Source organism: Bos grunniens, chromosome 19, assembly GCF_055505025.1.
Source record: "Bos grunniens cultivar Pamir isolate PY7600 chromosome 19, Bosgru_T2T1.0, whole genome shotgun sequence".
In the NCBI taxonomy this organism is placed as follows: Eukaryota; Metazoa; Chordata; class Mammalia; order Artiodactyla; family Bovidae; genus Bos; species Bos grunniens.
In genome coordinates, this window is record NC_141183.1 from 48,562,079 (window position 1) to 48,579,435 (window position 17,357).

Sequence of the window (17,357 nt, forward strand, 5' to 3'; positions counted from 1 at the left end):
TTTTATTTGGCCATGTTGCACAGTTTGTGGGATCTTAGCTCCCCAACCAGGAAACTGAACCCAGGCTCTTGGCAGTGAAAGTGTGGAGTCCCAACCAGTGGCCCACCAGGGAAGTCCCTGTTGTTGTTTTCATGGGACTTTTTCTAAATAATCTTCAAGCACCCTTTAGTACGCAAGTCACAAATATGACTTTTCACAAAGGATGTTTCCATTAGACAAGTGTATGTGATTGTGAGAGTTTTGGTCTTCATTTACATATAGACTCTGAGAATCCACCCACCCCACCGTGATATCCTGACACCTGCTACCTTCTTCTGAACCAGCCTTGTCAAAGTCGCTGATAATGTACAGATTGCTCTATACAGCTCACCAATGTTAATATACTGCTGTGCTCCTTACCAGGCACTTGACACCCGACCTGGAAACACCTGCATCCCTGGGCTTCCCTGATATAACTCTCACAGTATCCTGTTTATTTTTAAAACTGTGTTAAAAAAAAAAAACTACATAAAAGTTTCCGTCTTAAAGGGTACAGTTCAGTAGTGTTAAGTTATTCAAGATTGTTGCAAATAGAGCGCAGCTTTTTCATTTTGCAGAACTGAAACTCTACCCATTAAGTAACTGTGACTCATTTCTCCTTTCCTCCCCAGCCCCTGGCAATCACTCTGCTCCTTTCTGTCTCTATGAATTTGAGTACTCCAGGTACGTTGTGTAAGCAGAATCATACAGCATTTGTCTTTTTATGACTGGCTTATTTCCCTTAGCATAATGTCAAGGTTCATCATGCTGGAGCACGTGCCGGGACTTTCTTCCTTTCTAAAGCTGAATAATATTCCATTGTATATATTTACCACATTTTGGTTATTCATTCGTCTGTTGATGGACATCTGGGTGTCCACTTCTAACTCCTGGTTTTTGTACACCGTGCTGCTATGAACATTAGTGTGCAAACACCTCTTCAAGATTCTGTTTTCAACTCTTATGGGTGTATACCCAGAAGTGGGATTGCTGGATCCCATGGTAGTTTTCACTTTTTGAGGAACTTGCATACTGATTTCTACAGGACTGTACCATTTTACATCATGAGAGATGCTGGGCTGGAGGAAGCACAAGCTGGAATCAAGATTGCCGGGAGAAATATCAATAACCTCAGATATGCACATGACACCACTCTTATGGCAGAAAGTGAAGAACTAAAGAGCCTCTTGATGAAAGTGAAAGAGGAGAGTGAAAAAGCTGGCTTAAAGCTCAACAGTTTCAGAAAACTAAGATCATGGCATCCGGTCCCATCACTTCATGGCAAATAAATGGGGAAATAGTGGAAACAGTGGCTGATTTTATTTTGGGGGGCTTCAAAATCACTGCAGATGGTGATTGCAGTCATGAAATTAAAAGACGCTTACTCCTTGGAAGGAAAGTTGTGACCAACCTAGACAGCATACTAAAAAGCAGAGACATTACTTTGCCAACAAAGATCTGACTAGTTAAGGCTATAGTTTTTCCAGTAGTCATATATGGATGTGAGAGTTGGACTATAAAGAAAGCTGAGCACCAAAGACTTGATGCTTTTTAACTGTGGTGCTGGAGAAGACTCTTGAGAATCCCTTGGACTGCAAGGAGATCCAACCAGTCCATCCTAAAGGAGATCAGTCCTGAGTGTTCATTGGAAGGACTGATGGCTGAAGCTGAAACTCCAATACTTTGGCCACCTGATGCGAAGAACTGACTCATTTGAAAAGACCCTGATGCTGGGAAAGATTGAGGGTAAAAGTAGAAGGGGATGACAGAGGATGAGATGATTGGATGGCATCACTGACTCAATGGACATGAGTTTGGGTAAACTCCAGGAGTTGGTGATGGACAGGGAGGCCTGGCGTGCTGTGGTTCATGCGGTCACAAAGAGTCGGACACGACTGAGCGACTGAACTGAACTGTTCCATTTTATGATCTCACAAACAGTGCAGTAGGGTTCCAATTTCTCCCCATCTTCACCAACACTTGTATTTATTTTTTTCTGATAGTATCTTTCTAACGAGTGTGAGAAAATACTGCCTTGTGGTTTTGATTTCCATTTCTCTGTTGCTCTGATGATTAGTGATATGGAACATCTTTTCATACATTTGTTGGCCATCTATTATCACCTCTGGAGAAACGTCCATTCAAGTCCTTTGACCACTTTTGAATCAGGTTATCTGATGTTTTCTGTTAAGTTGCAGACTGTCTCTATGTATTCTGGATATTAACCCCTTATCAGATATATGGTTTGCAAACATTTTCTCCCAGTCTGTAGGCTGTCCTTCCACTGTGGTGTCCCTTCATGCACAAGTTTTAGAGTTTGATGTTGGTCCCATTTGTCTGGTGTCGCTTTTGTGGCTGTCCTGTTCATTTTATTTCCTAAGTATGTCCCTGAGTGCTCGAGTCTCTTCTTCTCCCCTGCCTCTGGTCTAGTCTACATCACCGCCTCTCAACCAAACGCTGCAATGACCCTCCCCCCGTTCCTTTTAGTCTTCATTCCCCACACCTTCCCTCCACCCTGAGTTAATAATATGACACTTTAAGTGCAGACTGGAACATGTCTTTTTCTCACAGATCTTCATAATGGCATAACCCATTGCTTCAGAAGCCCGTTGGTCCAAAAGACAATGGATCTTAAGGGTAGAAAAATGCATCTTGAACAAATGAATTGTTTTTACATGTATGTTCTCTCTGAATACTGGTAGATCTTTGGTGACAGAATCGGGTTTGGCATATAGCAGTTATTCAGTAGATTTGCTGAATGAAGTGAAGGAGAAAACGGTTGCTGAGTGTTCCTAAGATTACTGTCGTTAGGCCAACAACTATTTACTAAATCACAATGTGCAGGGCTGTGTGCTGTCTTCTTTCAGCGATACAAAACTTCTCTTTCCTTAAAACTTACAATGCATTCATTTATTCACCAAATATTTATTGAGCACCTACTATGTGGCCATTACTATGGCAATGATGGGGATACAGTGCTGTACAATATACCTGACCTCATGGAGCTTTTGATTTAGTGGGGAAGACACCCATGAAAACAAGTTCATAATTATTTAATTAGAGTTCTTGTAAGGGTTATTAGTGAAAAGCACAGGAATCTATGAGAACATTTTATAGAGTGTCCTAAGAGAAGGGGACGACAGAAGATGAGATGGCTGGATGGCATCACTGACTCGATGGACGTGAGTCTGGGTGAACTCCGGGAGTTGGTGATGGACAGGGAGGCCTGGCGTGCTGCGATTCATGGGGTCGCAGAGAGTCGGACACGACTGAGCGACTGAACTGAACTGAACTGAAATCTAGAGTTAAGGATGAGTAATGTGGAGAGGGATAGGGTGGGGGAATCGGACATATACACTGCTAAGTATAGCAAAAGTATGTGACAAGTTCTGTTAGAACTTCAAGCAAAGCACTAATGAGCCTTAGAGAAAGGAGAATCATACTGACAGAGAAACGTATTCAAGATCCTAAACAACTCTTCTTCAGTGGTGAATCTCTGGGCATGGAGCAAAAGCGTGCAGCGCAGGCAGTAGGCCAGACAAACAAGAGAATGCATGTTTGCCCAATGCACTCTTCACACTTCTCCAAGCATCACTTGGGAGCTTCTCAGAAACGTAGACTCTCAGGCCCAATTCCAAAACCACTGAGTCAGGACTTGCAGGTCTAACAAGATCCCCAGGTGATTCAGGCAGATCTGACAGATACCAGAGTGAATGAAGTTGTCACATCAGAAGACTATAACACATTTGGCACCTCCACCAAGAGGAGGTTCTGTTGTGAAGCAGTGTGCCACCGAGTGCTTTTTTTTTTTTTTTGATCTTTATCAGCTATAGCACACAAAGGAAGTGCATTTGCTAGGCAAAGTTAGTTTCTTTATCTTTATTTGTTTCATTATGTGCCTCACATGTATCTCATTTATTTTTTTTTTTTTGGGGGGGGGGGCTTTCCGGTGTGAACCGGAAAGCCTGCTAGACAAATTCTAAAAGAACTGTAACACTTATCTCATTTATTTTTAAATGAATACACTTAATTTTTAGAGCTGTTTTAAATTCATAGCAAAACTGAGCAGAAAATACAGAGTATGTTGTGTCACCACACACAGAAACCTCTTCCCATTATAGGTTTTCTGCCCCACGGTGGTACATTTCTTACAATCCACGAACCTACACGGCCACATAGGCATCACTCAAGGTCCACAGATGACGTTAGGGTCCACTCTTGTAGTTGAACCGTCTGTGGGTCTCAACAAACATATAATGACATATAGCCATCATTACAGTATTAGACAGAGTGGTTTTACTGCCCTAAAAATTCTCTGAGGTAGGTTCTTCATCTGTAACAGGTACAGCACATGCAGAAGTCACTGGTGGGTAAAGTCAGTTTTCATTTCAGAGAAAATTTCATACATTTTTTCAACTGGGGATGAGACGGACCCTGTTTTGAATAAAAGGAAGCAGGTGAGCTCAGAGGAAAGAGGGCCAAGGAAGGGAGAATCTATTTCAAACTCGGCTACTTGTGCTACCTTATAAGCCCGGTCCTTTTTGTTCATCAACTTTCAACCATTGCTCTTTCAAATCTGATATTACCTTGGAATTATTTTCTTCTCCTTGAAGCAGTTCAGAAGTCAAAGTTTCACTCACCTTCAATCCAGTTATACAATGAATCAAGTTCATTTGCTTTGGCTTTTTGAAACTCATTTTTAAAATGAGTACTTTGTAAAGTGAATTTCTGACTGTATTTCTTCACACTTGCAAGTGTGAAGTATTTTTGTGTGTGTGTGAGCATTCATTATGTATTATATATTTTAGCTGAGTTTTAATTTTCAGCTTTTTTTCAAAAGTTCTTCAAGTTTAAGTCTTAATTCAAGGTACAAGGAGCACTAACATGCACATGTCCCTACCACATTCCCTGTGTTCATGGATAGTTCATTCAATCTCCTGACTCTGAGAGGTAGGTCTGTATTGTCTATGCTGAAGAGAGTGAAGCTCAAAGAAGTCAAATAACTTTCCCATCACTTCCAAGGGCCAGAAATAGTCTGACTCCAAGGACCACAGTCTTTCCACTGCAGCAAACTGTTTAGTGCTTACAGATCCCATTTTAAGGAGTTCCTACAAACCAGTAAGTTATGTATTTGCTGAAGATGCTATCTGCTATATAACGCATGTCTTTCTTTCCCTCGCAAAGGAATTTTCCTTACAAAGGAACTGCTTGTGTGGTGGACAACCAACCAGCCCCCAATGCTACCTAGCTATCCTAGGGAAGAATTATGAGGGTTTGTAACAAAGCAGATTTAAGAAGAATACAAACGATACCCAACTGGAGGACTCAAAAAGGAAACTGCAATATACAAAAAGTGTTAGTTGCTCAATCGTGTCTGACTGTTTGTGACCCCATGGACAGTAGCCCACAGGCTCCAAAAGTTCATGGAATTTTCCAGGCAAGAATACTGGAGTGGGTAGCCATTTCTTTCTTCAGGCGATCTTCCTGACCCTGGGATTAAACCCAGCCTCCTGCATTGCAAGCGATTCTTTACTATCTGAGCCACCAAGGAAGCCCGAAACATACAGTGTTTATGTTAATAGTATTCTGAACCAATTTTTCACTAAAACCTTCTACTGTAACAAAGTATTAAAATTTGTTTACAAAGTTCCCACTGCTGCTGAATCTAATCAGTTCAACTGCTTTTAAAGTTAACATGAGGAAAATGAGCTCTCACAATGCCCAAAGGTCATCACGTTTATACCTTAATACTAAGTCATCCAAAACTCTTGGGAATATATACTTGACAACTCATTCATACAACAGTAAAAGGCATTTTTTCCTCACTAAAAAAAAAATCCATAAATTGATGTTATAGTCCTGACTTGGAAGCATCTTTACACTTAAACATGAAAAAATACAATGGGTATAAAATAATGTTTTCATACAGAACTGTGTTTGTATGTGTGTTTTCAGAAAATTAACTGATACATCACTATCTCTCCTAAAATGTGTGTTTCCAAGATTTTGTGAGAGGTAGAAGGAGTTTTCATCGTTCACATTTCACCTAAGAATTTGATTTCCCAATTATTTTGCTAGTAGAAAATGACAGATACTTTAAAATTAGAGAATGACCTGAAAATTCATTAAAAGAGCAAAATAAACACTTAAAACTGTCAACTGAAATTGAAGAAGATAATGAAAGTAACATTCCTCCTTAGGTTATGAGAAATGTGCTATATTAGTCACTTGTCTAATTAATAATAATTAGTAATTATTTCAGTAATTAATAATAACAATAATACAACCACCATGGCAACTTTAATAACAATACACTGTAGCTATCATCTACTGGGTACCTACTGTGTGCAAGGTGCTTAGACCCATTATCTCTTTTCAGTTCTACCACAGCCCTATGAAGGAAGCATCTCTAGATAAGCAACACAAGGGGCTTAAAGAGAGATTAGCTTGCCCACGTCCTGTCCATGTGCAACTCCAGCTTAGTCTGGCTCAAGCCTATACTCATAAGCACAGCTACCTTGTCTTTTTTATAGTTAGCCTTAAAACAGGCTTTTTTGAAAACTTTCAAAAGGAAAAATGTGTACTGTGGGCAATCTGTTTACATCAGTGACTCCCAGTAGGCTACGTGTTCGTGGTTCTGGGCAGGTTCCTCTCTTGAATCTGGGCTGGGTTCAAGACTGGCTTTAAGCAACACGAGATAGAAATGATGCTCTGTCAGGTCTGGGCCTCAGTCTTAAGAAGTCTGGCAGCTTCTGCTTTTGTGCTCTTGAGAGATCTGAATTGTCACATAACAAGGATGGCTACCCACCTGCAGAGCCCCCATGGAGCAAGAAAAAGGCCCAGCCAAGCCAGTGCTCCCACTGCTTCTTGCCCCGACCCAGGACTTCCATGGCACCAACAGTGTGAGTGCAAAGCTCTGTCTTGGATGCTCCAGCCCAGGCCGCTTTCCACCTCCTTTAAAATATGTGCCTTCATAACTTTGGGGTAACAATGGAGAGCAGCAGCAGAACCGCCCAGCTGAGGCCCACTCAACTGACAGAATTCCAAGCAGACAGACTGGTTCTAATTTAATCCACTAATTTTGAGGGTGCTTTGTTACATAACAGTAACTGAAATAAAAATTCACACCTGGAACTGAGGTACTGATGGAACAAAAAATCGAGAACGTGAGTCCCTGGCTTTGAGTCCAGATGAGGCTTAAAGCTGTCAAAATGATTTCCTGGTGGTCACAGAACCAGGAAAAGGCCAAGTTAGGACTTGAATCTAGGTCTCTCTCTCTTCTCATAACACTTCATTATCTTAAGCCAAAAGACCACTTCTCCCCGGTGCTGAGCAAAAGCAATTGTAGTCCTCAGTGTCGGTGTCACACAGGATTCACTTCAGCATTTACTTTTTTTTCTTTACTTGCATAATGCTACACTTTCCTCAAGGAAATCATATGATTCCTGAAGACAGGAAGTGGTTCTTTCTGTCTTTTGTATTTCACATAGTAGGTAGAAAACCTGGAAACTAACACAACATTGTAAATCAATTACACTTAAATAAAAATTTTTAGGAAAAAAAAAATAAAAGAGACCTAGGGGTCAAAAAAAAGAAGAAAATATGGAGGCACCAAACCGTCCCCAGCCCCTATGCATTTTGCATCAGCTGCATAAGGCTGTTCACCACTCTCCATGTAGTTAGGGATCTCTGAACCTATGAAGAGTGTTCTTAGTGTCTCTGATTCTGTGCTCTCTTTGTTCACCTAAGAATTCCTCACCCTTCAAGGCTTGCCATGCCCTCCTTCAAGGGATCTTCCCAACCAGGAATCAAACCCAGGTCTCCTGCATTTCAGGCGAATTCTTTACCAGCTTATCTACCAGGGAAGCCCCAGAATACCGGAGTGTGTAGCCTATCCCATCTCCAGGGGATCTTCTCCACCCAGGAATCGAACTGGGGTCTCCTGCATTGCAGGCGAATTCTTTACCAGCTGAGTTACCAGGGAAGCCCCGTTTTCTAGATTATTTTAAAGCAAATCCTAGGCAGTATATCATTTTACTTATATACATGACAGCAAATATCTTCACCAGATAAGACTGTCACAAGTTTTGCTTTGTTACTTTTTTTTTTTCAAAAAATCACAATCCAAATAAGGTCCACACATTGCATTTAGTTGATAGGTGACTTCAGTTCAGTTCAGTTCAGTCACTCAGTCGTGTCCAACTCTGCAACCCCATGAATTGCAGCATGCCAGGCCTGCCTGTCCATCACCAACTCCCAGAGTTCACTCAAACTCATGTCCATCGAGTTGGTGATGCCATCCAGCCATCTCATCCTCTGTCATCCCCTTCTCCTCCTGCCCCCAATCCCTCCCAGCATCAGAGTCTTTTCCAATGAGGCAACTCTTCACATGACTTAAGTCTCTCTTAATCTATAGCTTGAATCCTCCCTTTTCCCCCCAGTTACTTGCCTGTTGAATTTCCTACATTCATGATCCAGTTGATTGCCTCCTCTTGGTACTGTTTAATTTCTTCCTTGACTCCTGTGTTTCACCTAACCCGGCAATTAGACCTATAGGACCGAATACTCTTAGGTTCACTGATGCGTTTGTCTGTTGAGGGGGAGGCTGTTTGCCAGAATACCTCCTAGGCAGTGCTGCACAGTTGCATGTACATGATGCCTCATAATCACCTCTGATTGGTGAGTTGACTGAGATGCTGTCATTCTGATTCATCTATTATAAAGTTTCCCATCAACATTTCACCTAGTGAAGTGGTTGGTCCTCAGCCTTGGCTGCATATTTGAAATCATCCGGGGACCTTTACAGTCAACTCAGAGGTTCTTATTTACTTGGTCTGGAGTGCAGCCTACACAGTGAGACTTTTTATGTTTTTAGTATTTATTTGGCTGTGCTGGGTCTTAGTTGCGGCACTCGGGATCTTTGCTGTTGGTTGGAGGATCTAGTTCCCTGATCAGGTATTGAACCCAGGTCCCTTGCATTGGGAATGTGGAGTCTTAGTCCCTGAACCATCAGGGAAGTCCCCACACTGAGATTTTTAAACAGTTTTCCTGGGCAGTCAAGGTATAGAACCACTATCCTTGTAGTTACAGCATTCACTGGTGATTGTTACCTAGATCCATCATTTCATTAAAATATGCCCTTGGGATATCCTACTATTTGTGACAATATGGATGAAACTTCAGGGCATTATGGTAGGTGAGGTGTGTCAGACAGAGGTAGACAAATACTGCAAGATATTACTGATATGTGGACTCTAAAAAGCTAAAGTCATAAAACAGAGACAAGAATAGTGGTTACCAGGGATGGGGAGGTGGGGGCAAAGACAGTATCTTTCTAAAATACTATCAAAAATGACATTAATCCCATGTTTTAATGAAAACTTATATATTTCCAACAAAAATTTTAGTGAGAAGAGTGACTTTCTTTCATAATTCTCCAAAGCCCTGATATCTGGTTTAAGAGAAGATAGCTAGATTTTTGTATCTGCTTCTGTATTATGTCTGTTAAATATCAAATATCATGAAACCCCTGGAAAACTTCATTGTATATTTGTGAAAAAATGAGAGTGACGAGGTAAATAATGTCTTGGTATGAAAACGAAATTAGTTTTGACCTAATGGCTCCTCTGAAAAGGTCTTGGTTCCTGAGACAACATCATGAGAACTGTTTTTAAATGTCCTATTTCTCTCATAAGATACTGTGGAATCATTGTGATCCTTTGCTGAACGGGAGAACGTGTCAGTTAATGACAATGGTACCATAGTCTGAATCACAATTTTAGCTTCCAATGGCTTCTATATCAAATTACCACAAACTTATAGGCTTAAAGCAATGTAAATTTATTACCATACAGTTCTCGGGATGAGGAGTCCAAAATGGGTCTCACTAGCTAAAATCAAGATGTCAGTAGGACAGCATTCCTTTCTGGAGGCTTTAGGGGAGATTACACTTCTGGCTCTTCCAGCTTCTAGGTTGCCAGTATTCCCTTGTTGTGGCCACGTTCCGGGAAACAAACTCACTCAGAAGGACAATGCAGATAGTGGAGTGCAGTTTATTAAACCAGAGGGCCCAAGGCAGAGTCTTCTCTTAGCCAAGGACTCCAACCAGTTTTTGTGAAAACCTTGTATACCCTAAGTGTTCATCTTCGAACCCACCTCCCCAAATTCTCTGAAACTAGTCTGAACAAAGGAAAAGAAAGATACAATCAAAGTTAACCTGTGATTCATATGCCTTAAACTCGTGATTGTATGCCTTAAGCCTAGGTAGTTAACAGTGGACAATTATCAATAGGACTGTGGTCATACCCCAATAAGCATAATAGAATGTATGATTCTATTCAGTTACACAGATAATTAGGGTATTCTTTTAGGTGATGGAGAGCCCTGGGGCTCTTCCTTCTGGGGGCCTGGTTTTCCAGTTGGTATGTCGTTTCCATTGATACTTTCCATTGATACTGGGCATATAGCTCGAAGTCCACAGACTTTGCCCCTCACAGACTGAAATGGAATCAGTTTCTATTTCCCCAACCAAGGTAGGTGTAGCTTGGCCACCTTCCAATACAGGAAGGTCAGGCAGAAGATCAAGCCTGTTCTATTTCCTCCTTCACCCTAGCTTGTGATCCCTTCGTCTTCAAAACTAGCAATGGATGGTCAACTGTTCCATCACTCTGGATGTGGTACACAGCATCATGGCCTAAATCTCACCAAACCAAGCCTTGTAGTGTCCGGTTCATTACACATAGCCTGCAAAGCCCTGTGCCCGCCTCCCCCCATCAAATGGCTAACTAGAGCTCTGGTGTGTTCTGTCTGCAGAGGCTAGGCTTCAGTGATTCCATTTCCTTCTGCACACGACTGTCAGAAGGAAATTCTTGAGGACTAGTAAGGTAGGGAGGAGATGCTTGACAGAGGGACTTTTGTGGTAGCTCCTCCCAGTTCCCAGACCCATAGTGGGTCTCCAGAGGGTGGAGCTGCTAGAAGGACATGGGGCTGTGGCTAATGTTTGCCTGACCTTCCTGTATTGGAATGTGGCAAAGCTACGCCTACCTTGGTTGGGGAAATAGAAACTGATTCCATTTCAGTCTGTGATGGGCAAAGATGAGAGTTCTTGTGGCCAGAGAAGCAGGAAAGATAAGCCACTAAGCCTGACAGCTTCCTGTGTCAAAAGTGTTCATTTAAATGTCCCAACTCTTCAAGTCTTTTGTTTAAATAGGAAAATGAGCAATTACAAATTTTAAGCCATTCTTACAAGTGGACAAAGAGTGAAATAAGATGATCCACTTGTGTCCTGATTATGAAACCTCAAGGTGTGTATGTCTACCAGGAAACAGAAACCAATCTCAGTATTCTTTTCTTGGCAACAGGACGTTAAGTAAACAATGGCTCATAGTTACAGTATCTCTCAAGGTTAATACACAGTTCCCAGGTCAGAGTAACAACCTCTGAAGACCAGGTGTCTTGAAGGATTCCTTTGCTAGAAAAGAAATCTGTAAGAGCAGTTTTATGAAATGGAACACTTTCTGTTTTAATGCACCTGTAAGGGAGGAAAGAGCATTTTCTGCTATTTTGTTGAGGTAATTTTCAGTAGTAGATGTGCCTGCAGTTTTCTACACCAAGCACCTGATTTCCACTGAGAAAGGACTTGGCAGGTGTGAGCAGTGTAACTTTACAATATACAAAACAAAGGATAGGGTGGGCTGGTGATTGTTCTCAAATGAATCTGGGGGCAAAGGCCTCCATCTGGAGTATGCAGAATTTCAGAGTCTATACCACTAATTCTATCAGAGATATAGTTCCTATGGGAAGAAACTTAGCATTAGCAGGCACATAAACAGCCTACTGATTTGTGAACCAATTATATTACAGTAAGGCCCCTACTTTCTGGCTGGATCCGTTGGGATGGCATCATTGATGCAATGGACATGAACTTGGGCAAACTTCAGGAGACAGTGAGGGACAGGGAAGCCTGGCGTGCTGCAGCCCATGGGGTCGCAGAGTCAGACACGACCAGGTGACTGAACAACAGAGGCCCCTAAACATAAATCTTCAAGTTTCAGACTTTCAAAGATGTAAATGTACATTCACATGTTTAAGCTGGTTCACGTGTCTGGCATATGTTTGTCATATGTGTTGTCAGCTACAAATTGGCATTTACCAAGGGCATTGCCAATGACAAGGGGTTTGCCATCTGCCACTACGGAGTGAGCCCCATGCCGCTATAGCTGTTGACTTTCAACAACCCCTGTGAGAGTTCAGGGTGGAGTGAGGCACTCTGTGCTCCAGGGAATCTGATGAGACAGGTCTTTAGATAGTCAATGTTTCTAGAAACAGATTTCATGATCTCAATCCTTGCATCTCCTCATATCTAGAGAAGCACTAAATCCCTTCATGGTGACATCAGACCCTTATGACTAACAGAAAACCTTTTGTAAATTGAGTGCTTCATGGTATTGAACTCCCCTTTCACCAAAACCTTATATATGGACTTTCCCCCACTGCCGCTTTGGAGCAGTCTCTCAGAGCTGAGATGCTGCCTCCTGGGCTGCAGTCCTCATTTTCCTCCGAATAAAACTTAACCCACAACTCTGTTGGACTTAGAAATTGGACTTGAGAAACAGAAATCTTTCATATGCAGTGGACTTTCTGTATGATAAAATATTTTTACTTATTTTCTCAAAATCATTCATGTATGTAGTTTTTAATAGAGTTATTTGGGTATTTTGACAAATAACAAACTGCACATATTTAAATATTTATTTATTTATTTGGCTGTGCTGGGTCTTAGTAGTGGCATGGGGGATCTATAGTTGTGGCATGGAAACTCTTATTTGCAGTATGTGGGATCTATTTCCCTGACCAGGGATTGAGCCTGGATGCCTGCTTTGGGAGCTTAGAGTCTTAGTCACAGGACCACCAGGGAAGTCTCCTGTATATATTTAACATGTAAAATTATATAAATTTTCACATATGAAACCATCACTGCAATCAAGATATCGAACATACATACCATCTTTTTTGCAATCTCTCTCTTCCACTTTTCCACACTCTGCTACCATCTGCAAGAAACAATTGATTTGCTACCTGTCACTACAGAAGAGTTTGCATTTTCTAGACTTTTATACAGTGGAATCAAATACGCACTCCTTTTTTGTCTGGCGTCTTTCACTCAGAATAATTATTCTGAGAATCATTCATGTTGTGGGTACCAATAGTTCTTTCCTTTTTTATAGGGAGCAATAATTCATCATATGGATAACTAAAACTTGTTTCTGTTGTTGGGCATTTGGGTTTTCCAGTTTATGACTGTTACAAATGAAAGTGCTATTGAAGGAGGAAATAGACAGAACAGGCTCCATCTTGAAAGCAGGACTCCATCTTGGGCTGGACTGTGGACTTTGAGCTAGATGCCCAGTACTTATGGAAACAACATACCAACTGGAAAACCAGACCCCGCCTCCGCCCATGAAGGAGCCTCAGGACTTTTACCTAGACTCTCCGTCGCCTGAAATAATATGCTAATTATCTCTGTAAACAGAACAGAGTCATAAATTCCGTTATGCTTATCAGGGTATGACCACAGGCCTATTGAGAAATGTCCACTGTTTTACTATCTAGGGTTATGACACATGAATCAGGGGTTAACTTTGATCGTATCTCTCCTTTGCCTTGTCCAGACTAGTTTCAAGGAATTTGGGGAGGAGGGTTTGGGCACGTACACTTAGAGTATATAAGGTTTTCACAAAAACTGGTCGGGGTCCTTGGCTAAGAGGAGACTCTGCCTTGGGCCCGCCGGTGTAATAAACTGCACTCCACTATCTGCATTGCCCTTCTGAGTGAGTTTGTTTCCCGGAACGCGTGGCTACAACAATACAAGAGTTCCCTTTCCTCCATATCCTTGCAGACACCTGGTATGGTTAAATCATTTTCACCATTCCAATGGGTGGGTAGTTTTAATTGGTATTTCCCTAATGACTAATGATGTTATCTCATTATAGTTTTTAAAAAGATATTTATTTAATTAATTAATTTTTGACTGTACCACACAGCTTGTGGGATCTTTAGTTCCCTGACCAGGGATCAAACCTAAGCGCCCTGAAGTGGCAGTGTGGAGCCCTAACCACTGGACTGCCAGAGAATTCCCTCTTTTATCCATTTTTAAATTGTTTTCCTGTTATTGCCTTTCAAGAGTAAGTTGAGATACAAGTTCTTTATCATATAATCAATTACACATAGTTTCTTCTGGCCAAGGGCTCATATTGTAATTCTCTTAAGAGTGTCTTTCACTGTTAAGGAGGCATTTTTAAAGTCCAATAAATCAATTTTTTTTCTTTTATGTATTATGCATTTAGTGTCAGCTCTAAGAATTGTTTGCTGAACCCAAGGTAAAAATTCTCTGTTTTCCTCCGGAAGTTCAGAAGTTGAGAGATTGAATATACAAATGGATACTGGCCAAACCGTACATCAAAACAGACCTCTGATCATAGCCTTTAGTTGTGACTCAAACCTGATTCATAACTCTGACCTCCCAACCTAACCACAACCCCCTGCAGCAACTAGTCAACAGTAGTCAGAACTTGATCAACAGCTGCGAAATTACTTCCTCCAGTTTCAACTCTGGCCCAACCAAACAAAGCTAAATGAGGTCTCCAAACCAGTGATATGAGATAATCCACTTCCAGTAAGCCCACTTCTAGCTTCCCTAAGTGAAAGTCGCTCAGTCATGTCTGACTCTTTGCAACCCCATGGACTGCCAGAATACTGGAGTGGGTAGATAGCCTTTCCCTCCTCCAGGGGAATCTTCCCAACCCAGGGATCGAACCCAGGTCTCCCGCATTGCAGGTGGACTCTTTACCAGCTGAGCCACAGTGCAGCTTCCTTAGAACAACCTCAAATCAGGTCATCCCTGAGTGTTTCTCTGTCTTTTCACTATAAAGCTTCCGAGTTTCTGCCATCTCAAACAAATGAGGGTGGCCGAGTGCCTTAATATACTGAGCTCTGAGTAAACAGAGCTCTACCTGTTATCATTTGGGCAGTCTTCATTTATTTCCACATGATTTTAGGCTTTACATTTAGGTTTATGAAACGTTTTAAGTACACTTCTGTAAATGGTGTGAAGACTACGAATTGAAGTTCTTTTCTTTTGTATGTAGATATCCAGTGGTTCCAGTCCTATTTGCTGGGACAACTGGATTGCATTTAGGAAATGATGAAACACACCTCAACCTACCAGACTGGTTGTTCCCAACAAATAGTCAATAATTTGTTAGTTCCAAACAAACTAAATGTGTGTGTGTATACGATATATTTTTATTACGTAAAATATAATATACTAAAGTATAGAATCGGAGAAGGCAATGGCACCCCACTCCAGTACTCTTGCCTGGAAAATCCCATGGATGGAGGAGCCTGGTGGGCTGCAGTCCATGGGGTCGCTAAGAGTCGGACAAGACTCAGCAACTTCACTTTCACTTTTCACTTTCCTGCGTTGGAGAAGGCAAAAAAAGTATAGAATATACTTTTTTCCCTCACAAGATAGGAACTGCTTGGACCAGAGAAATCTAAAGAATTTGTTCCATTGCAACAAAGATAAGTAACAAACTCAATCAGATTTGCTCTTTTCAAAACTTGGGCTAAAAAATAATCTGAGATTGCCCAGGTCTAAGTGAGAGAGGAAAGACAAAGCACCAAGAAAAGCCATACGCATCAGCGCACCCTAGAAATACCCTGACCCTGAAAGCTTTCCAGGTCCAAGGAGAACATTGCAGAAACTGTTATCAAAATCACAGCAGAAAAATCACCTCTTGACCGTTTCTCTGGTGGCAATGGGCTCATGTCAGACTTGGCTTCTCCACCTGTCCTGCACACTTAATTCCTGTGTGAATCTGGGCTCAAGTTCTGTGGGAACAGACGAAGTGAACCAACTTCAAAAGAATAGCCTCAAAATAGTAATTTGCTTCCCTGTGCTTGTCCTGTTCTAATGGTGTGTCTTCCTGTATTTTAGGAGAACATTTCAGGGTAAGACCAGCACAAATGTTGAGAAGATGAGTCTCAAGACTGATCTGAAAATGAGTTTGCTGTGTATGTTTAAAACGCAGGAAAAGTCACCCCTAGGAATGAGCACAGGAGTGGAACGAACCCTCAACTGCGGAAGAAAGCAGAAAGAAAGCATCGTGCATGCAACATCTGCCTGCCGAACTCTGGAGGGGGAGTGACCAAGGCTGAGACTGAGAACAAAGTCTACGATTATGAAAGCCATGGAGTATGACTGTATCTGCCTTCAACTTTCAAAAGGCTGTTCAGATGAGTTGCACCCGGGAGATGTCTTTCTGATTTCTGTGAAATCATGGAACATCAGAGGCCTTGGTTACAGGACTAGCTACCTGTGCCCCTCATTGAACCACAGACAGAGAATGTCTACTGTCGTCATGAATTCTCAGGAAGCACTGGCATTCCTCAAAGGCGGGATTCAGACTCTTGCACATGTTCCAAGGTGTTAAGTCCATAGAAAGCTCAGGTTCATGTACAAAATCAAGGTAACACAGAGGCTTCAGCCGCTGCTTTATTTGCTAGTGCTCACCACCTTCAGCACCTGGAAAAGCTCAACCTTACGTAAAGTCCACACAGGTTGAATTTAAGATGTTCTCAACAAAGGAGTCCCAATGCTTTACTGAGTGTCTCCTCAGGTGTTTCTGCGTTTATAAACACTGAGGGAGGGTACATATTTTTTGGTGTGCACGATAAGACCCATCAAGTCACTGTCACTGGAAGTGAAAAAAGAAACTAGATCTTACCGCCATGAGTGCTTCTATTGATCACTGTATTAGGAAGTTGCCAGTCCATCATTTCTGAACCCAGAGGTGTGAGATGCACTATGCCATCACATTCCTTGAAGTGCATGATCGGGGGCCCTCCGTGGATATGTCTGTGCAGTCGAGGTGGAATGATTCTGCTGTGCAGTGTTTGTGCCCAGTTCCAGGCAGGTGAAAGGACTACTGTGTGAGACAGCTGGCCACAAAGAACAGGCAGCACGGATTGGGTGAGAAGCCTGAGGTCAGGGAACAAAATCAAGTGATGTTCATGTGTGCTGAGGTGGGAGGAGGTGGGGAAGGAGGAAAGGGAGGTTATTGTTTTAGTATCTGGGGAAACAGAAGTACCTTCTGATTTGCAGATGCCTGATTTATTAATTCCTCTAGACACAGCAGGTGGGTCATTGCCCTTCTTTCCCTCTGCCTATCTTGAATATCCTGCATCCCAGAAATGGATGCCCTGGCTTAGCAGACCTACCAGATGCTGGTACAGAAGGCTGTTTGATTTAACAGTTTGTTATCTTCACACCCTTTCTA

At 41.9% G+C, this 17,357-nt stretch overlaps 1 non-coding gene and 1 pseudogene across 1 annotated transcript; one reads left to right on the forward strand and one right to left on the reverse strand.

The window, feature by feature from the left end:
* Positions 1-3,955: 3,955 nt before the first annotated feature.
* LOC147352560 (U7 small nuclear RNA) lies at positions 3,956-4,017 on the reverse strand. The gene has a single exon (XR_015148466.1). It is a non-coding gene; the product is annotated as a U7 small nuclear RNA (small nuclear RNA).
* A 5,168-nt stretch (positions 4,018-9,185) lies between these two features.
* On the forward strand, positions 9,186-17,054 carry LOC147352561 (schlafen family member 5 pseudogene; annotated as a pseudogene).
* Positions 17,055-17,357: the final 303 nt, after the last annotated feature.